Below are 16,542 nucleotides of genomic sequence, written 5' to 3'. Positions count from 1 at the left end.
TGAGCAGGGCTGAGGAGGCCAGGCAGAGCTAATAACTTCTAGGTATTCAAGGAAGAACTGGCTTGAAGAAAGTAGGATCTCAGCTACCTAAAAAGAATACAAATAAAAGCATAAAAAAAGCAGGGGCTCTGAAGTAGGTCAGATTGTGTTAGATTTTGCCTTTAGAATTTACAATAAATAAGTCCTTGGAAAAATTATTTCAACTCTTGATCCTTTCTGTTGCTATGTAAAAGTGAAAATAATTTTAATTTGTCAGGATTCTCATTTGGAAAGTGTTTGCCTTCAGTACACAATAGCAATGGTGACTATTGTGATTACCAAATTACAAGGCAATTTTAAAAATATTTTCCATATGTAGATTTCAGAGAAGCAAATCAGAGTTTCTGTTATGGAATAACATAGAAGTGACCTGTCTCATACAGAGAAACTGTCCATTCCACGGACATTTCATTCTATTGGGTTCAGAACAGTGTTTGTGCCAAAAGCCAAGAGTATCAGTTTTTGTTAATCTACAGCTTCTGACACTTGGACAGTATGAATATCTAATGTAGGAGATGAGGGTTAGTTAACTTGAGTATCTCTCTCTCTCTCTCCACATATATATCTCCATCCTATTAGATCTGTTCTGCTTCTCTGTTTCTCTGAAGAATCCTGACTAGTACATAGGAGGAAAAGATAAAAAATGATGGACAAAGAATTAGAATTTTAATAACTTAAGTAGTCAAAATTTTAAAATGCATTGAAGTTACATTTCATATTAAAATATATATCATGGGCATTATTCTCTCATCTTTTTCTAGATTCTGGTGGCTAAGAATGGGTGTATTTTAGGGCCAGAAAGGACCAAAAGAATTATCTATCAACCCATTTTTTCTTGAATAAAGACAGTTGACTGGGCAAGATTGTGAAGGTCTCCCAACTTTCCATCCATTAACTCTTGTAAGACCTGAACACATAAGCCCTGATGTTATTGGCAAAAGTAAAGCATGTTAAAGACTTTAAAAAGTGCTTTGAAGGGTCACTATTTATCAGCTTATTTGCTGACTTATCTTGGCCCTGCTAGAAGAGATATTTAACTGCTGAAGCACATAGCTGAGGCAATTGAAATTTACGATATTTTTGTAGGTCACCTTTAACATAATTAACCTGGAGTTAATTATACATATATTTTATCCTACACGTAATAAAGACAAATAAAGTAGGTAGTCCATTCATTACACTTATAAACTATTTTTAGGTTCAAAATATCATATATACACACCACTTCTGAAAACTTCCATTACATTCAGGCTTAGATTTGGCAACTGTCCAAAATATACAATGAGTATGAAGGAAACTATTGGACTATTATTATTAGCCTCTTCACTTCTTGAACAAATCTAATCTTTCCACTTAATCTACCTACATCTTAAACTTAAGAGAAAGTATATTATAAGAAGAAAAAAAAGTTACCATGTTTCTTCAAATAAAATTAAATTATCACAATAAAGACTATATTTTTCGTTGTACATATTTTTTCCAAGATGAGATTAAATCCTGAGCTGAGTGTAATAGTTTTAAAAACTGACTAATTTCTTATTCTTTCCTGGAAAAAAAAAACAACAAACTAAACTTACTATCATTGCTTATAATTCCCACTCATCTCTTGTTTTCTGAAAGCACTTCAAAACTCTTCAATTTGAAGCTTTTATACAACACCTACCTAAGAGGTTATAATAAAGGTTCACTTTTCTACTTGATCCTTATTCTGATATTATTTCTTTAATTACTATTTTCATTCAATAATTCACAATATGACACATGGTAAATTCACTATAATTTTTTTAGATGCCTGTGGATCTGTATGTTCATTTTAGCACAGAAAACTGCCACCTTTTATTTTGGAGTGTGGCCTTATGTATCATCATCGTCTAAGGTTCAGATAATCTTCCATAGCATAAAATTGGTGTCTAATTAAGTGGGAGTAGTAAAAGGAAGGGAAGATGTTGTGTCCAGGAGAGAATTTTAATAACATAAAAATGGAGGTGGGGGAAAATCATTAAATCAATAGAATTAATAGTGCTCTGAAGTCAAGTATTATTGTTTTAGCCCGTGCCTCGGAATGCCATTTTGCCTGCATTGCAACATAAGCTGATAGTGCAAGGATTATAACATGCTAATAGATTTTTAACAAGCAGAAGTACAAAGTTATTATTTTGTTTTATTTACCCAGAAAACACACAATAGCATTGATAGGAAAATTTTGGTGGGAGATTTGCATTAAAATAGGTTTGGGATGCTATAAAGAAATAGCATTTGCTGCCAGGATTCTTAAAATAGCATTGTTATGCTTTATAATTTGGGCATAATTATGGGATTTTTAGTAAGAAAAATAGAATTGATTAATTATAAAATTAAAATGCTTAATTTAATACCATTGATGAATTCTTGGCCTTTAAATATACTGTGCCTACTTAAATATTTGGTATTCATCAGTAGTTCTTTTCACATAATTCAAATTATATTTGCTTCCAATTAAACTGATTTTTGGTTATTTTATCTTCAGTAAAGACAGTCAATATAAAATGAGATTCTTTTTATGAATCTAAGTGCTATTATTATATCATAGCTAAGTAAGTCTCACCTCTTCATTCCTGAGGCCCCTTAAGCCATGTATTGCTTGTTTCAATTTTCCAAATTAATTAATTAATCTCCAAATGCCAAAGTTGTCAATGTCATAATTCATAGAAGAGATCATGGATATTTTAAATGAATCTGTTTCTCTCTCTCTCTCTCTTTTTTTTTGTTTCTTGAGTTCTTCAGAAAGTACTTGATAGTTGTGGAGAAATTTTTAAACTTGTCCTATGTTCTATCTCTTCGGAGAAACTAGTCAAATACCTCTCTATATAACCAATGGAAATATGCAGAATAGATAGAAAGCTTAAATAAATAAAAAAATAATCTTATGTCAAGCTCAATGACATCTATTAAATGGTTTAAAAGATTTCAATATTGCACTAAAAGAATAGGAGGCCTAGTTTAAGCCTAATTAGCCTGGTGCACTATTCCCCTTAACTTCATAAAATACAAAAACCTTTTTACTGGGAAACTGAGTCATATCAATAGCTTATATTGCATTGGCCAACTCTTTGAATAGGGCTTCCATTTGTATTTCAGCATCTGGGCATTTGAACTTCAAGTTAAACTACTACATTTTCCTAATTTGTTAGTAATGTATATAAGTACAATCGTGCAGTACATAACAATGTTTGTGTCAGTAATGAACCTGCATATAGGAAGTTAGTACATATGATTATAATGAAGCTGAAAAAATGTTACCACCTAGTGACATCCTAGCTGTTGTAGCACGTTGCATGACTAACATGTTTGTGGTGATGGTGGTATAAACAGATCTACCATGCTGCCAGTCATAGAAAAGTCTAGCACATACAATTAGATATAGTACATAATACTTGATAATGATAATAAACGACTATGTTACTGGTATATATATTTACTATACTGTACTTATTATTATTATTTTAGAGTATACTCCTTCTTCTTGTAAGAACTAGTTAGCTGTAAAACAACCTCAGGCAGGTTCTTCAGGAGGTATTCCAGAAGAAAGCATTGTTATCACAGGAGATCACAGCTCCATGCATGGTATTGCCCCTGAAGACCTACTAGTGGGACAAGATGTGGAGATGGAGCACAGTGATATTGATGATCCTGACCCTGTGTAGGCCTAGGCTAATGTGTGTGTTTGTGTCTTAGTTTTTAGCAAGAAGTTTAACAAGTAAAAAATAAAACAAAAATAGAAAAATAGAAAAAAGCTTATAGAATAAGAATATAAACAAAGAAAATATTTTTGTACAGCACTACAATGTGTTTGTGTTTTGTGTTATTACAAATGAGTCAAAAAGCTTTAAAAAAATTAAAAGTTTATAAAGTAAAGAAGTTACAGTAAGCTAAGGTTAATTTATTACTGAAGAAAGAAAATTTTTTATAAATTTAGAGTGGCCTAAGTGTACTGTGTTTATATAGTCTACAGTAGTGTACAGTAATGTGTAAGAAATTGACATTCACTCACCACTCACTGACTCACCCAGGGCAATCCAGTGAACTGTCACAAAGGCAAACTCAACTTTCCCAAACTAAATCCATAGTCATCCCCTCCACTTATCTCCCCAAAGTGACCATTTTCTGGTGTGTCCTTTTTGCATAAATGTCAAAATAATCTATTCAGCTCTCCAATGTAGAAAATGTAGTCATCAGTGAACCTGTATCTTGCTCATCACCCCTTTGACCATACACTTTTAAGATGAGGTTTTTTACCCCAGTGTTTTTGAATATATACATTTCTCTGCATATACATCACCACTGTGCTTGACAAACTACCATTATTTTCTTGCCTGGACAATTGAAATAGCCTCCCAATTGTTTTCCTCACATTATTCCTGGCACTAAATCCAAAGTGATCTTCCAAAATCCAAAGATGACTATTTCAGATCTCAGTGTCAGTATGTTCAAAGTTTGACAATAGCAAAAAAGTTGTTCCACCTTAAAGTGGCCCATACAATCCAGCATAGCCTGGCTCTTTAATCCCATGGAACAGAAAATAGTTTGGCAAAAAAAAAAAAAAAAGTATTAAAATACATTGGATAGCTCATAGAATTTTCTAAGCAGACAAAGTACCAAGCCCAGGTGTTATGTGACTAGGAACAGTAAGCAAAATCACACCACAGAAAGGGTCCCATGAAGACACTTTTACTTCTGATGCGGAACATAAAGACTTTGCTACTAGACACAGGACACCATTGATACTGATCATGAGACAATGATTTTAAAACTGCTCATGGAAACCAGATACAGCTGCTACCATTCACATCATTCTTTAACAGGAAGGAATCTGAGAGGTTATGTATTTTTCCTGCCCTGGCTTCTGATTAAACACCAATAATGGACCCAGACTGATATAACCCAATCTGTGCTTTAGTTTTGAGAAAGTACAGAAAGTATATGGAATTTTTTTTAATGTTTTTAATTTTTTTTTTAAAAGACAGAGATTTGCTCTGTTGCCCAGGCTGGAGTGCAGTGGCCTGATCATAGCTCATTGTAATCCTGAATTCCTGGGCTCGAATGATCTTCCTGTCTTGGCCTCTCCAAGTGCTGGAATTATAGAAGTGAGCCACTGTGCCTGGCCAGTGTATAAAATTTTGATTTTCTTTGGTGAGAGAGAGGATCCTGCCAATTAGCGTATTTCACCATTAGGAGACTTTTCAGATCAGTTGAATGAAAGATTGGAAAATGTCCAGTGAATGTATTCACATCTCCTTCCATTTATACAACCATACTTTTTCCTTTCCAGTCATTGTCAATTTCTTATGGTCTTTCTCCTGCTTAATGATCCTTATTGTCTCAAATGCTTTGCTCATTCAAATCTCAGTTCTTTGATCCCTCTCCCTTCCACTCTATATTTAGTGAACTCAGATCCTTTAGAGCCAAGCTCAGGAATCAGTACCTCACAGCGATGGCCTTCCAGTTGGTTAAAGACTATTCTTGCACACTCTCAGAGATAAACTCCTACTCAAAGCATTTGTCATAGCTTCAGTTTTACATTTGCTTTGTCACATTTTATTAACATACTAGGCATTTCATAATTTTCAGGGGATGTGGTTGTGACTGTCCAAACTGGTTACCCTCAGGTTATAGATTATTGTCTGGCACAGAGAAAATGCTCAATAAATATTTTTTGAATTAATTTAGGAATAAATACACTCCTAAAAATTACTGGTAAGTACTTAACTGCAGTGTCTACGTATGTACTAGTTATCTAGATCTTCCTTAACAAGTTATCACAAAGTTGGAGGCTTAAAACAACAGATAATCTCTCACAATTCTGTAGGCTTTTAAGTCCAAAATCAAGGTGTCAGCAGGGTTAGTTCCTTCTGGAGGCCCCTAGGGAGAATCCATTCAATACCTCTCATCTAGTTTCTAGTGTCTGCTGGAAATCCTTGGCATTCCTTGGCTTCTCAGCATGTCACTCCAATCTGTGCCTTCATTTTCACATAAACTTCTCCCCTCTGTGTGCCTGTGTCTCAAATCTGTCTCTCTGTCTTCTTACAAGGACAACAATCGTTGGATTTAGGAACCATCCTAAATCCAAGATGATCTCATCCTCAGACGCTTAACTCAATTACATCTGCAAATATCCCATGCCCAAATATGGTCCCATTTACAGGTACTGGGGATTAAGAATTGAACATACCTTTTGGAGAAATACTACTCAACCCACTATAGTCCATCTTCTGTCCCACAATAATTAATGTCTATCCCACAGTCCCCAAATCTTAACCCACTCCAGCATCAACCCAAGTACAAAATCTCATATAAATATCATCAACTCAGAAAATCCCAAATGACAGCTAAATCTTATACAGGTTAAACTCTGGGTGTGATCCATCTTAGGATAAAACTCTTGTCTATCTACGGACCTGTAGACTAGAAAACTAGTTATATGCTACCAAAATAGAATGATGGTCAGGAATAGAGTTGAAATTGTCATTCCAAAAGGGAGAAATTGGAAGAAATAAAGGGGTCATTGGTCCTAAGGAAGTTCAAACTCAGAAGGAATAGTTCCAGTAGGTTTCAAAGACTGTGAAAATGTTCTGTGGTTGATTCTTTATCCCCTGAGCATGAACAGGCTCCCTTGACCCCTGCTTTTGGGCATGTTTCTCTGGCCTTTGCCTCTGTGTCTGTGGCTCTGCCATTGAAGTCATCATTTCTCTTTCTTGATGGTCAGTACATGCTCACAGCCAAATAGCTCCATCAGCCTGTTTTCTGCCTATAGAATCCTAGAAATCTGGAAGCCTTCCTTTATTTTGTTCCATCTCTGCCCCTTTTAATCCAGGTATAACATCCCTCAACACTTTGTGGGTCTCTTGTGCATGCCAAGGGGATATTATACCATTAGACAAGAGGGTTATCCACAGATCTGCACTAGATAACCCCATCTATATTCGTGGTTCTGTATACACCTAATCTCTTCAGCAAAAGGTTGTCCAACCACAAGTTTGACCTTTTCTATAGAGAACATTTTCTCAATAGTAAATTTCCTTTCTTAAAAAATTATTTTTATTTTCATTTCTTTTTACAGTTAGTGCAAGCAGCACCCCCCCCCCCCCCACCAACCGGAATAGATTCAGAGAGTCTCCTTGAATTGTCTGATTTTAGAATCACTTGCAATCTAGATAGGCCAAAAACTTCCAAAATTATCAAGTGTGGGTTTCTTTTTGCTTAACAGTTCCATCTTCAATTTATCTCTTTCTTCTCAGATTTTATTATGAGCAGCAAGAAGAAATCAGAGCTTCCACACTTTGCTTAGAAATCTTCTCAGTTACATATCCAAGTTTCTTGCTTACAAAATCTGCTTCCTATCTAAATCTGAAATATATTCAGCCAATGTTTCTGTAATTTTATGACAAGGATTCCCTTCCCTTCAGTTTCCAATAACATATTCTTCATTTCATTATGAGAACTCACTAAAGGCATCTCTAAAGTCTGTATTTCCACCACTAGTTCCTTTAAGATAATCTATTATTAATAATTTTCTATCATGGGCCTCAAAATTCTTCTAGCCTATACCTATTGCCCAAATCTACTTCCACAATTTTGGGTATTGTTAAAAATATCTCACCCTTAATGGGTACCAAAATTGGTGCTAGTTTCCTAAAATTTTTCTCACAGTTCTGCAGGCCAGAAGGCCAAAATCACCATGTCAGTAGGGTTGATTTTTTCTGGAAGCTCTAAAGTAGAATCCATTATATGCTTTTCTCCTAGTTTATGGTTGTCACTGCAATCCTTGGTGTTCCCTGGCTTGTAGACACATCACTTAAACCTCTGCCACAGTACTTATATGACCCTCTCTCTTCTGTCTGCCTCTTTGCCTCAATTATTCTTCTCTTTTCTTTTATAAGGACACCTGTCATTGGATTTAGGGCCCATCCTAAATCCAGGATGATCTCATTCTGGGAACCTTAATTACATATGCCAAGATCCTACTTCCTAGTAAGGTCACATTCACTACATCAGATAATACTTGAAAATGTTATGACTGTTTTGAGAAAGAGAGTCAAATTATGTAAATGCATAAACTATATATATGTGTATATATATAGCTATGTGCATGTGTATATGTATATATGTATGTGCATATGCATGCACATATTAAACTATACATAAATACATATATATGCACTTACATGTGTATATGTGCATGTGTGTATATCTATATTTTATATATAGCATTCCTAAGAAGAATTATATTTCACATTTTAGCATTTCTAAATTGAGGTATGTGTTATCATAGATGTGCATAGTTAATTTGATTATAGGTTTCTCTTTTCTTTCCAAAATCTGCTGTTAAGAGGTGATGATATTACTTTGATTTAAGAAAATATGGGAATTTAAATTATCTTGACTCATTGTTAATGGACCAAAATCAACAAGTTGAAAATTACCAAAGATAAGATGTCAATTGCACGTATATATGTGGGTTAGTTGTATGTTCATAGGTATGTTTGTACAGGTGTGATTTTTAAAAATCAACTGATCATTTTTAGAATGGAAAGCAACCGTTTTAGAGAAGTTTATGTGAGAAATATCCAAAGATATAAATTTGCCACTGACAGGTAAGTATAAGTCAGGCACATGAAAGTTTGCCAAAAACAAAAAATCTTGCATTGTTAGAATTTTCTACCATAAGCAACAGATCTTTCTATGTTCTCGTCAGTGAGTTCACTTCTGAATCACTGTGTTTAATACATAGCACCACAGTTTATGATGGGCACTGACAGAGCATGGCATATGCAAAGAGATTGATTAATGACCTTGAGGAGGGAAAAGATAGTTCAAAGATGAAAGGTAAAGCTTGGGAAAAAAAGAAGGCTAATAGAAAGACATTAAGTCATTTTTTAAAATTTGAAATTATTCTGGGCAGTTGGGGTAGAAAGGTATAGGTTTTCTGTGCTGGGCCAGAGGACAGAATCAATAAACATTATATTACTTTGTTTTGCAGCTATTTTTGTTTACCACAAATTTAGCATCATAAAGCAATGTGAATTATTTCACCATTCTGTATGTCCAAAATCAGAGTGGGCTTGGCTGCTTTCTTTGCTTTGGTTCTTACGAGGAAGATCGAGGTGGGCCCTTACGTGGTGGCTCTCGAGGAGAATCCACTGTCAGGATCCTTCAGGTTGCTATCAGAATTCACTTCCATGCAATTTTAGAACTGAAGTACTTGTTTCCTTACTGGTTTTGAACTGGGTGTTGTTTTCAGGGTCTAGTGGCCTTCTGCACTCCTGGGACTATGGGAGCTTCATCTTCAAAGCCAGCAATGACTTACACAGTCCTCTTCATGCTTCAGATTTCTCTGACCTTCAGCTGGGCCTCATGTCTCTTGCCTCCAGCTTGAGAAAGTTCTCTTCTTTTAAGGCCTCATGTGATTAGATTGGGGCCACCCTAACCATCCACAACAATCTTCCCATCTCAAAATCCTTAACCTTAATCACATCTGTAAAAGCCTTTTTCCCGTGTAACAGAACATATTCACAGGTACCAGGTATTAGGGTGTTGCTATTCTTTGCAGGGTCATTTTGCTATTAAATGTGAGTTTCAGAAAAGCAGCTGCTGGTTCAATATGAGGAAGACTTTTTATCAAACAATTCTGTCCAACACTGGGATTTTATTTGTTTTAAAGTGAACTCTCCTTATCAGAATTGTTCAAGAACAAGCTAAATATCCAGTTTTCAGAATTTGAGAGACAAATATTCCTATATTCAGGTCCACAGCAAAACTTTTATTTCAATTCTATAAAGTAGATTATTAAGCATATTTAAAATCCCTTCAAATAAACATTACATTTTCTCCCTGTTGTAATTATTTGGAAGTCTCACATTTAGAAAAATGTATATTTTCCCCTTTGTCTCTTGTACTTATTTGCATTCTTCTGCTATAATTAATTAGTGGATAATTTTTTTTTCCTTATTCTTCTAATCATAGGGCAGGGTTCAAACGTAGGCAGGAATCCAAGGAGTTCTCTCAATCTGATTTAATTCCACTCTGAAATGACTTAAACTTAAATCACTACACTAAAAAGGAAGTCTTACAATTTTGCCATGAATTTAGCTTTTATCTCAACTTTCATACATTTAAATTCTATCTAAACTTTATCTTGTCTTACATGGTTTAAGAAGAATAAGCATAGAAGAATAATTATATGTATAACAAGACACCAGACTCATAATTATATTACCTACTGTTTATAACATTACACATTATTTCTTAAAATAACACTGCAATAAATCTCTAAAAGATGAACTCCTAACTTATTTCTATTGCCAATATGTAGGTTTAAAAAATATTTTATTGACATCAGCAATAATTATCCTAGGAAAGAAGGTGATAACCTCTAAAATGTCAGGCTGTTTAAACTTTTCAAATATAAAAAACATACTATTTGTGAGGTCCTGTCAAGAATATTTAACTAATAAGAGCTCTGCTAGAATGTGCTAACAGTAGGCTGACAAGCTCTAAGCCAGAGCGGTATAAAGGCTGCTTAGAATCTTGTAGCAATTAGCTGTGTAAGTCGTATAATGGTCTTCTAAATGTCATAGTTGCAGGAAAAATGGGAGGAGATGCCTTAATGAGATACAAGGTGCCAATGTTAGGGGATTTTAAATTATGACTGCCATTAATAAGTGGTGGCAGATGACTAGGATATATCCCCAAACCAGAATTATGAAAATTTCAGACATTTTGCAGTGGACTTTTAAAAATGCTTTTATCTTCAAATACCAAGAATCCTTGCCCAACATGTAAATTTCTCTGTGCTGAATCATATCTAGATATAACCCTGGTCTTTTTTTTTTTTTTTTTTTCCATTTTAGAAAAGAATTTAATATGTTGCACAAGTCAATGAGCAGCTGAACAGAAGAGAACACAACCTGTCATTTCAAGAATCCATCTCCATGGAAAATAATGAAGCTGGAATAAAAAAGGAAACAAAACATATTTCCTGCCAGTCAACTGTCAGAGTTTTTATTTGTTTCTTTAAGCAGAGTACTCAGATAATAGCAGGGAAAACAGATTTTCACTCACAATGTTGTTTAGTAAAGGATTAGGTGAACTGAGGATATTTTCCATTTACCTCTCAGGTAATTTTAAAATAAAATTCTTCATAATTCTAAAGAAGTCAGAAAACCTTTACTTCAGGTTGTTCTATTCTTAGCAGAAGGTAAATAAAGTTAAAATATATTTGAAAAAATAAACTAAACGAATGAACTTGAAAAAATAAAAGATGCTAATTTGTGATTTTCTGCACTTTTATTTTTAGGCCTGTTATGTTTGATGTAAATGAAAGCAAACCAATGTTGTTTAACCTAAAATATCTTTAATCTTTTGTTTTAACTGGCTTCAAACCTACTAATGACAGGAATAAGAGAACAACATGATTTATGTAGGCATTCTTGTCATGTGAGTGAAAAATCAGGACTAAAGTTCACCTAGCCTCAGATATTTCTATAACAAAGGCCACCAAAATGAATTACTCTAATCATCACACTTGGGGCCCTCTATTCACTCAGAAACTACTTTGTGGTCTGAGAGTTTAAGGGTATGGATGATGAACAGGAAAACAAATGAGGTAACATATTTTAGGCAGTAGAGGTACTTTTTTCTTGTAAATTACAGTCTGACTCATTGTACCGGGTAGTCCGCCCTCCTTAGGGTGCAGCCTTGAAGAAAGCCAGGCCTTTTGTGGCCAGTTTGTACATGCAGTTGGCCCTCCGTATCCAGGGCTTCTGCATCTGTGAATATAACCAACTGCAGACAGAAAATATTTGTAAAAAAAATTGGGTCTGTACTGAATGTTTACAGACTTTATTTTTATTATTGTTCCCTAACAATACAGTATAACAATGATTTACATAGCATTTACATTGTATTAGGTATTATAAGTAATCTATTGATGATTTAAAGTATGTGGGTGGATGTGCATAGGTTATATGAAAATGCTAAGCCATTTTATATTCGTGGACTTGAGCATCTCCAGACGCTGATATATATGGATTTTGGTGCCCACAGGAGGTCCTGGAACCAATCCCCTGTGGACACCAGGGAGGATTGTATAGGCCCTGCATTCTGTTGCAATTTCTCAATCCACAGACATCTAGTTCTTGAACTGTAAGCTCAATATTATTTCTGCATTTCTTCGGTATATATTGAGCTCCAAATTATTCTATTAATACTTTTATTTCCAATTCTTGTCCTTCTTAAATGCAGATTTAGTTATTATAGGCTCTCGCCTTCTCCCTCCATTTCCCAGCACAACACAGACTTTCGTTTCCTTTTCTCCTCCATTACTTGCTTCTCTACTCTTTATCAAGATGTGATATTTCTGTCTGATTATCCCCTTCTGGTCTTCTAAATTTTTCCCTAATTCCAATTGTAAATCACAAAGAAAGTAAAGTTCACTATATTAAAATATCATATAACTGATGTACATTAATACTTGATGTGAACTTATTCTTTGAGACCTTTCTTAGGAATGTCTCAGAAGCAGTTTGTTTATGTCAACATGCAGATAACCTGAGATTTCAGGAGAAACAGAATAAATAATTTATACCTTTAGTATTGAATTAAATTAGGGTCGTGTTCATACTCCATAAACACTTAGTTCTCTGAGGACTAGGCTCTCTTATTGCAATGGTAGTTTACAAATAAACTATAGGAATCTGTAAAATAATCTTAATTGTTATTTTTATAATGTCTGAATCCTCAAATAGTTTTCTTTTAATTAAAAATTTTGGTTAATCCAGAAAAACACTTATTTTTTTCTCCAATTAAATAGAAATAAAATTATAGAAGCAGCATGTAGTTTGTGATTCTTTCTTTAATAAGAATGATACCATTGTTTTCTCCTTTAAAAAAATCAAGCAGGCAGGCAAGAAAACAAGAAACAACATTGTCAACTCTACTCTCTAATGTGAAGAACCTTAGGAATTAGGTTGTACTCTAATTGTATATGGAAAATAGATATACCTAATCAAATGCTCCTGTAAACTTCCTGATGAGGAAGCGCATATATTGTGGTATCATTGAAATGCATCATATTGAATTATATACTCACTTCTTGAGGGTAAAATTGCACACTAAGATATTAAAAGCTCTGAGAAGCCCTATAAAGCTCAGGAAAATCAGCAAGAAAATTACAAGAATTTAATTGGTCAAAACCTTTCAAATCTCTCTTTGCCTTCTGAAAAAGTTACAGAGAATATTCAATTGTGGTGGTCCCTCAGATTTCCCCATGAGTGACTGATGATCAGAGTTTCAATTTATATCCACCTTTCCCAGATAAACCTCAATGGACATGAGTAAAAAAGCAAACTCATGTTTTAACTAATATTTTAAGAGGGATATTTGCTACTCCAGCATAACCTAGTTTATCCTTATGATTAATATATTAGAAACATGTTCATAGTAGCATAGTTATTAAATGATAGATTCAATATTTAAAATCCTCTCTAATACCAGAGCCTTTGCTCATAATCTTACATTGTATTGTGCCTCCCTAAATATAGTAAGCATATTATTGGATAAATCTAAGAATTATGATAGGATCACAATGTCTAATGATACATGGGCTGACTCAATAGCATCCATTATTGAAAGTGTTACTGTCAAAACATATATTAAGCAGATAATAAGGATTTCAAGAGGATTAATGATAAATCTAATGAAAGTATGCATCAGAAACCCAAAGATGTTGAAGAATAAATTTGTAGGTTAGACATGTATATTTAATTAAAGTTAAAAAAAAGTGATGTCTCCATATCTAGTTCCTTTAAGGCCCAGCTTCATTTCATCTCTGTTTCATAGAATTACACTAATTTTTATCTTCAAGTCAAGTTCTTATGCAGTTTTTTTCAATGTTATATGAAAGGTAGTACATTTACTACAACAGTCCCCACTTATACATGATTTCCTTTTTCATAGTTCCAGTTACCTATGGTCAACTTTGTTGCAAAAATATTGCAGTATTTTGAAAGAGAAAGAGAGTCCACATTCACATAACTTTTATTGCAGCATATGGTTATAATTGTTCTATTTTATTATTAGTTGCTTTTGTTAATCTCTTCCTCTGCACTTAATTTATAAATTAAACTTTATCATATGCATAGTAAAAAACGTAGTATATAGATTTGGGTACTATCTGTGGTTTCAGGAGTCCACTGGGGGTCTTGGAACACAGCCCTGTGGATAAGAAGGGACTACTGTAGTAGGGCTCATAATAGTACTTTTACTAGTTTTTTTTTTTTCCCACAGAACTTTTCTAATTCAAAGAGATCATTTAAAAGCATATCAAAAGATGCAAAAGCCAGGTGATCAGTTTAATGAAGCGCAAAAGTAAAATAAAGGCTTAACTGTTAAATGATACAAACCAAATTTAATTTAGAGGAAATATAATTCTGACTTTGCAAAGTTTAAATAATTATTGCAAAGTTTGTGGATAGAAATTTTGAAAGTTTTTGGCAAAGTCATTGCTGGGCCTCTTTTCTACAAGATTTACATTTTCAATAACACAAATTATAGAGTACAGAAAAAGTGGGAGGATGTCATTTATCAGAGAGACAGAGAGCAGGCATATGCTGTACAGCCAAAAAAATTAGCTGGAGAGGCATTAACATGAAATGTCTTAAATTGAAATACTCAACAGAGCCTCATGATTCAATGTTTTGTATCTTATTAAAGTAATACTTCGTATTTTGCAGTGCTTTTATTCTTATATTTTCAAATACTTTATCGGCAAAAGATTATCATTATCCTTATTGTATAGATGTAAAATTGACTGGCGAAATGGGTAAGAACCTTTAAAATTGTACATACATAAATTCAAGTTGGAATAAAATCAAAGATTGCAGATTGCAACTCTGTACATGTAAGATAAAGATAAAGATGTATTTAGTTTAAGTCAAATCATACCATTCTTTAATCACGATGAATGATCAAACACCGTGGAAGAATAATCTTTTAAAGGTAAGAAGTGACCTACTTCAATTCAAGGTATATTTTGTTTTCTCTATTTAGTTGTATTGAATTTTAAATATTCTAAAATTTAAAAGAAAATGCTTTATGACCATTCTTAAAAGAGATACACTTCATTGTGAGCTTTTATTCAAGATTATTTTATATCAGTACATCTATTTGAATACAACTAATTTTCAACTGTCCTTAGGGCCAAAAAATTGATATTTTTCATTTTCTATTTATTATCACATTACATAGACCTTCAAAATTACTATCTTAAATGCTATATAAATTGTCTTTGTTTCTCTATATTGTTATAATTGATCCCCTGATGCCTAGAAAATACTGCAAATCAGGACTTTCTGAATGTATAGTGCCATCAATTACATTTATAAAACTAAGTAAGCCACTTTGTCATTGTGGCTGTAAATATGTGTACCATAAGTAAATACTTACTAGGCTGAATGCTGAAAGCAGAATTTTAAGAAAGTCGTGTTAGTATTATATTGTAAATTTCCTTTTTGAAATACTCTACATTTTTTAGGAGGCAGTTAAATAGAAAAATAAAATCATCAAAATCTTAATGGCTGAAACAATTGAATACATCCTTTAGCTTCTCAATCTGGCTGAATTTTGAAGAATTGAAGGATGCAACTGAATGATGTCAGAGAAGATAAGAAGGTGGATGGCAACAAATATTATTTAGGTACCATCTTCAATAAAGAGATGCTACATTAGAGTAAGTGGCTGTGGAGAAGGCACGAAATGAGGAAATTCAGGAAATATTCGGGATTATAAGTGTGCCCATCACTCAGATAGTGTTCATTGTATCCTTTGGGTGGATTTTTGCCCATTCCCCCTTCCTCCCATCCCACTGCTTGATTTCCACTGAGTTTTACTTTCCTCTGTGCACAGGTATGCTCATTAGTTAGTTCCAGTAAATAGGGAGTACATGTGGTGTTTGTTTTTCCATTCTTGAGTTACTTCCCTTAGGATAAGGGTCTCCAGTTCCATCCAATTTGTTGCAAAAGGCATTGAGTCATCCTTCTTCATGGTTGACCACTATTCCATAGAATACATATGCCACAATTTCCTAATTCACTCATGAATTGGTGGGCACGGGTTGATTTCACATCTTTTCAATTGTGGATTGTGCTGCAATAAACATTCAAGAGTGAATGTCTTTTTGATAAAATGACTTTTTTTCTTTTGAGTAAATACCCGGTAGTGGGATTGTTAGCTCAAATAGTAAGGTCTACTTTAATGCTTTGAGGAATCTCTATACTGTTTTCCACAGAGGTTGTACTAATTTGCAGTCCCACCAATAGTGTATAAGCATTCTTTCTCTCTGCATCCATGTCAACATCTATTGTTTCTGGACATTTTAATGAAAACCATTCTCACTGGGGTAAGGTGAGCTCTCATTGTGATTTTAATTTGTATTTCCTGATAATTAGTGATATTGAGCATTTTTTTTTC

Source organism: Lemur catta, chromosome 9, assembly GCF_020740605.2.
Source record: "Lemur catta isolate mLemCat1 chromosome 9, mLemCat1.pri, whole genome shotgun sequence".
NCBI lineage: Eukaryota > Metazoa > Chordata > Mammalia > Primates > Lemuridae > Lemur > Lemur catta.
This window is presented reverse-complemented; position numbering follows the sequence as displayed.